Source organism: Schistocerca nitens, chromosome 10, assembly GCF_023898315.1.
Source record: "Schistocerca nitens isolate TAMUIC-IGC-003100 chromosome 10, iqSchNite1.1, whole genome shotgun sequence".
Taxonomy (NCBI): domain Eukaryota; kingdom Metazoa; phylum Arthropoda; class Insecta; order Orthoptera; family Acrididae; genus Schistocerca; species Schistocerca nitens.
In genome coordinates this window covers 120,693,346-120,699,532 of record NC_064623.1, presented here as the reverse complement: position 1 = coordinate 120,699,532, position 6,187 = coordinate 120,693,346, and the positions used below count along the sequence as shown (strand labels likewise).

Sequence of the window (6,187 nt, the reverse complement as noted above, 5' to 3'; positions counted from 1 at the left end):
ATGAAGAGGCACGCCGTATAGCCACCTGGAGCTGCCGTTCTGCAGATGCCATCGAGGAGGAACTAACCCAAATGCAGAAATCATCCACATACAGGGCAGGGGCGACCAAGGGACCGACAGAGGCCACAAGTCCATCGATAGCAATGAGGAAAAGAAGGACACTCATGACAGAACCCTGTGGGATGCCCGTCTCCTGGGTCCGTGGAGAACTAAAAGCAGTACCAACTCGAACTCTGAATGACCGATGGAGCAGGAACTGGCGGATGAAAATCGGGAGTGGGCCCCGAAGACCCCACTGATGAAGGGTTAGTAAGATGTGATGGCGCCAGGCCGTGTCATAGGCCTTGCGAAGGTCAAAAAACACTGCAACCAAATGGCGGCGCTGGGAAAAAGCCTGCCGAACTGCGGATTCCAAGCGGAGTAAATGATCGATTGGAGATCGTCCCTCTCGAAAGCCACACTGGTAAGGGGACAATAGATCCCGAGATTCGAGGACCCAAGTGAGCTGACGGGCTACCATCCGTTCAAGTAACTTACAAACAACATTGGTCAAACTAATTGGCCGACAGCTGTCAACAGATAGGGGGTTCTTACCAGGCTTAAGGACAGGAACCACAATGCTATCCCTCCACTGAGAAGGGAAGTCACCCTGGAGCCAGATACGGTTAAACACCCGAAGAAGATGTTGCCGTTGTGGAGCACTGAGATGTTGAAGCAGTTGGTTATGAATGGAATCTGGGCCAGGGGCCGTATCATGAGAAGAAGATAGAGCAGAAAGAAATTCCCATTCAGTAAAAGGTTCGTTGTAAGATTCTGACTCACAAGTGGTGAAACATAAGGTGACAGCTTCAGCCTGCTGTTTTTGATGAAGGAAAGCAGCTGGATAGGAGGCTGACGCTGATGCCACTGCCAAATGGGTCGCAAGATGTTCTGCGAGAACTAATGGGTCCGTACAAATGCCATCTGGGAGGTGAAGGCCTGGGAGGGTGGACTGTCGATGGCAACCTTGGAGAGAGCGAAGTGTAGCCCATACCCGTGACAGAGGGACAGTGGAACCAAGGGAAGAAACGAATCGTTCCCAACATATCCGCTTGCTCTGTTTGATTAAATAACGGGCTTTAGCGCGAAGGCGTTTAAAGGTAGTAAGGCTGGCTACAGATGGGTGCCTCTTAAAGTGTTGCAAAGCTCGACGGCGATCACGGATGGCAATGGCAATGGCCGTACTCCACCATGGAACTCGCCGGTGACGAAATGGTCCAGATGAGCGCGGGACAGCAAGGTGAGCAGCGCGAACAATCGCGTCAGACACGTCATGTAGGACGTCATCAATACCGCCCGACAAAGAGGGAGAAAACTCGACCTGTGCAGTGTATAGAGGCCAATCGGCGCGGTGGAAAGACCAACGAGGTAACCTGTCCATCGGGGAGCGCGAAGGGAGCGTGATAATCAACGGGAAATGGTCACTATCACAAAGGTCGTCGTGTGGCGACCAGTGTAATGAAGGGAGGAGAGAGGGAGAAGAAAGAGAAAGATCAATGGCAGAAAAGGTACCTTGACCAGCACTGAAATGAGTAGGGGAGCCATCATTAAGAAGGCACAGGTCGTGGTCTGCAATAAATTGGTCTATAAGAAGACCTCGTCTAGATGGAAAGGCACTGCCCCACAAAGGATGATGAGCATTAAAATCCCCAAGGAGGAGGAAGGGAGGAGGAAGTTGCTGAAGAAGGGTGGTTAAGGCAGCAAGCGTAAGAGCCCTGTCAGGAGGGAGATAAAGATTACAAACGGTGACTGCAGAGTCTAAGTGGACCCTAACAGCAACCGCTTCCAATGTAGTTTGGAGAGGAATCCACGTGCTAGCAATGTCGGTACGGACCAATGTACAAACGCCACCAGAAGCCCGCAAGGGTCCGACCCGATTTCGACAGAAAACACGGTACCCACGGAGGGTCGGTGAGTGAGCATCAGTAAAATGGGATTCCTGGAGAACCACACAAGCTGCAGAGTAGGACGAAAGAAGGGATTTCAATTCCGGAAGGTGTCGATAGTAGCCATTACAATTCCATTGGAGAACCACAGAACGATGGGTTAAATGAGGGCTGAACACGCTAAATCCAGTCATACTGCCGGGTCCCCACCCGTCACAGACAAGGAGGGGGCGACATCCATAAACGACAGGTCAGAATCCGGTTGTGAAGTCGGGGAAGGGACCTCTGGTGACACCAGAGGCTCTTTGTCCCGGGACATGTTTCTTCTTCTTTTCAGGCTGAGATCGAGGAGGGCTGTGTGGCATAAAGGAGCCAGCTGCAGCAAGATCAGGAACAGAAAGAGACCGGGCGACCTGGGGGCCGACAGACCGCGGCTCTCGCGGTCGCCGCGCGGCAGCAGATCTTTGACCTGGAAGGTGCCGGGAAGGGGCATCCCGGGAGAGGCGCCCTTGACCGGCAGACGCCGAAGGAGTGGGACACTTCTCCGGCTGGGGAGGGGGAGCAGCACCCAGAGGAGAAGGTGTGGGAGCTGCAGGGGAGGGGGGGAAGGGTGGGGGCCGGGATGGGGGTAAGGAAGGAGGGGGAAGGGGTGAAGATGTAACCAAGGCGTAACTTGATGTCATGGACACAGCGTGCAGTCGTGCATATTTCTTACGGGCCTCTGTGTAGCTTAAACGATCGATGGACTTATACTCTTGTATCTTTTTTTCTTTCTTATATACTGGGCAATCTGCTGAACGTGGAGAATGACTACCATGACAGTTTACACATACAGGAGGGGGAACACAGGGACTCCCCTCATGGAGTGGACGTCCACAGTCACCACAGAGAGGGTCCTGGGAACAGCGAGAAGACATGTGGCCAAAACGCAAGCACTTAAAACACCGCATAGGAGGTGGGATGTACGGCTTCACATCACAGCGATAGACCATAATCTTAACTTTCTCAGGAAGGGTATCCCCTTCAAAGGCCAGGATAAAGGCACCAGTATCAATACGGTTATCTTTAGGACCCTTCTGAACACGCCGAACAAAGTGAACACCCCGCCGTGCGAGATTGTCCCGAAGTTCCTCATCAGTTTGAAGGATGAGGTCCCTGTGGAAAATCACACCTTGTACCATATTTAGAGACTGGTGAGGGGTAATAGACACAGGAATTGTGCCAAGATGGGTACAGGCACGAAGGGCCGCAGATTGGGCAGCTGAAGTAGTTTTAATCAGCAACGAACCCGACCGCATCTTGCTCAGGGAGTCCACTTCGCCGAACTTGTCGTCAATATGTTCCACAAAGAATAAAGGTTTGACACTGGTGAAAGTATCTCCATCAGTCCTAGTGCAAACTAGATAACGGGGGAAAGGTTTTGCCCCTAGACGACGGGCCTGACCCTCTTCCCAGGGGGTAGCCATGGAAGGGAAGGCCGAAGGGGCAAGAGAAGCAGCACTTGAGGAATCAGTAACACGCAGAGAGACGGCCGCAGAACGGCCAGAGTTTTGGACCCGTATGCGTTTCATCTGCATAGCGTCCGCCCTGATACCACCCACTCCGATCAGGGGCTCTCCTCACGGGCGCCACCCAGCCACAGCAAGGGCCGTCTGGCACGGCGGCCATTGCCGGGAGTTCCGATGCTCCAGGAGGACGAGCAACCACTCCAAGGCATGCATGAGGAGGTCACAGCTCAGGTATCAGAAGTGTGATCCCTGTGTGTTCAGGGGGCTCAACCAAAAGGGTACAAAGCGACCCCACCACACGGGCTGGCTACCGTGCTGGCTATGCACCCTAGCATCAGACAACGACGTGAAAGAAAAGGTGGAATGTACTAGGAGGGCGCACGTCGGAGACACTAGGTAAGGTGCTCTTCCCCAAATGGCTCACACTACGGAAGAGAAATTTTGGAATGGAGGTCAAACCCCAGAGGGGGACCAAGGAATACCAAAAGGAGGAGATAAGTACGCAACAAAGCCCGAGTGTAAAACCAACAGAACCAGGAGGATAGCGGGGCCAACATAAGCAAGGACACCAAGAGAGGGAGAGGAGAGGGCGAGGGGAAAGGAGCATGGAGGGGAAAGGAGGGGAAGGGAAAGGAAATGCAGCCCGGGAGAGAAAGAAGGCTGCAATGGCTCGGGGCCCCGTGCTCGCCACGCACGTATCCACAAAAGAGTTGTGGACCCCCTGGGGGGATAACTGATTTAAACGCCTTTGATGAACGAGAAACAACACGCCAAAGTTAAACATGTTTTCTAACTGCGATTTTACTTGCTATTTTGCTCTTTTGTTAGCGACTACTGGAATTAAACTCATTCTTCTTGGGTGGTTGGGGAGTCGTAAAATTTGTTGCTCGAATGAGGCTGGCTTTTAAGCATTAATAGAAAATGGTATTTGTAAAAGAAGTGTCGAATATACCCTCCTTTCATCTTTTCATAAAAATCCACATCTTTTCAACTAATTTGTAGATTACTGGAAAATGGTAAGGGAGTAAAAAGTTTTATACCTTATCGTTGTGCTGTAAATCTACTGCACTCTAAATTTCATTTTCATCCCGTGTTCACTCTACTAGATATACGAAACCAAAGTTTACAGTGTTTTCGGGCCTGATTTTCTCACCCAACTTTCATTCCAGTTATACTGCTTGGTATGTTTTACAGAGCATAGTTTTTTTAGCAAAATCAGAACCAATATACCGCATTTTTTACGCTTTTACAAAATCTTTAATTTTGCGCACAATTCATTCACTACTGGAAAGTGCTATGAAAATGACCAGTAACAAGCCAAACTTTCAAAATTTTCGGGCGCCTATTTTTTTGGCCGATTTACCTACAATTATCTGGCTCAATATGGCTATTAAAATTTTTTTCTTTATTAATCTTAAGAGAACGCAGAAAGTTACACAAGATGGCCAAATTCGATTTCTTTACAAAACTATTGCCCGCAGTATTACAGTCCAAAGTCGCCAAAAATTCACGCTGCCTCTGCACCAGTTGTAATCAGCCGAGAGATATTCAGCACAGGGTGGGTTGGACAGAGTGGGCCGATCCGGTCCCGGCGGCGGCTCCGACGGACAGGAAAGCAGCTCAGGTAGCCGGATTACACCGCTGGTCGGGACGCCTCAGCGCTCCAAGCGGATGGTGCGCCTCCAGCAGTCAAAGGGTTAAGTACAACACATGCCTCACACACACTCACCAACTCTCACTGTATTGCGCTAGTCTCCTCCACTAAATTCTGACACAAGTTTTGTCAAATCCTACATTTAATAACCACTGCATGTCTGTACCATAAGTATGCAATGGAGCAAGAATTGCCACTAGACAGAACCACATTTCAACTGTCCACATTGGCGTCTTTATTCACACATAGCAGTTGCCCAACATCTTACACTGAGGAGAACCCTTCTCACCAGCTCTCAGAGACTGTATATAATTCATCAGCGAACACAGCTAGGCGGTGTGCATGGTCCCTAACAACCATCGGCCAAACACTTCCACAATAACAGACTGAGCTCACAGATAATCACACCTTGAAGCACTGTTTTCGTTAGAATTACACCCCATTAGAGGCCGCAAAAAATTTCAACAGAGACGGTACTTCACGTCTGTCTGGCGGGTTATTGGTAAAAGGTTTCAACTAGCAATAATCACACCTCATTGGTTACGATATTGCCACTGCGCAAAGAGTGTCTACCTTGCTTGTTTTTCCTTTATTGTAATTTCATTCCCCTGTCCCATATAGGCAGGAGAGGACTGGCAGTGGCACCGTCCACTGCTCTTCAGCCAAATGGCTTTAACAAAAATACAAGGGGAACTCTTACATAGAAGCAGGGGTAAAAAGGTGACATAAAAATACAGTAAATGGAGGTGATGCGAATTAAAATAGACACTAATACAGGGTCATTGGGGGACAATTAAAGAATCGAAAAAGGCTACATTTAAAAGAACACAGCTGGCAATTCGTTGCTTACTTAAAATCACTGAAGTCAAGCACAAGTTAAAAGGCCGCAACAGTATAAAAATCTCACAGAGCGAGACACTTAAAAAACTAAACCACTGGAAACGACGGAACACTCACGAAGAATAAAAACCACTGTAGGGACCTGCCGACGGACTGGAGGTCGGGGTGGAGGAAAAAAGAGGGGACGGGTGATGGGGAGTGGGAGGAAGAGGAAAATGGGGGAACGAGAGCGCATCTAGACAGGCAGGGTGGTAGATAAG

At 49.8% G+C, this 6,187-nt stretch overlaps 1 pseudogene; it reads right to left on the bottom strand.

Moving 5' to 3' along the window:
- Nucleotides 1–5,524: 5,524 nt before the first annotated feature.
- On the bottom strand, nucleotides 5,525–5,653 carry LOC126210876 (U4 spliceosomal RNA; annotated as a pseudogene).
- Between the last annotated feature and the right edge of the window lie 534 nt (nucleotides 5,654–6,187).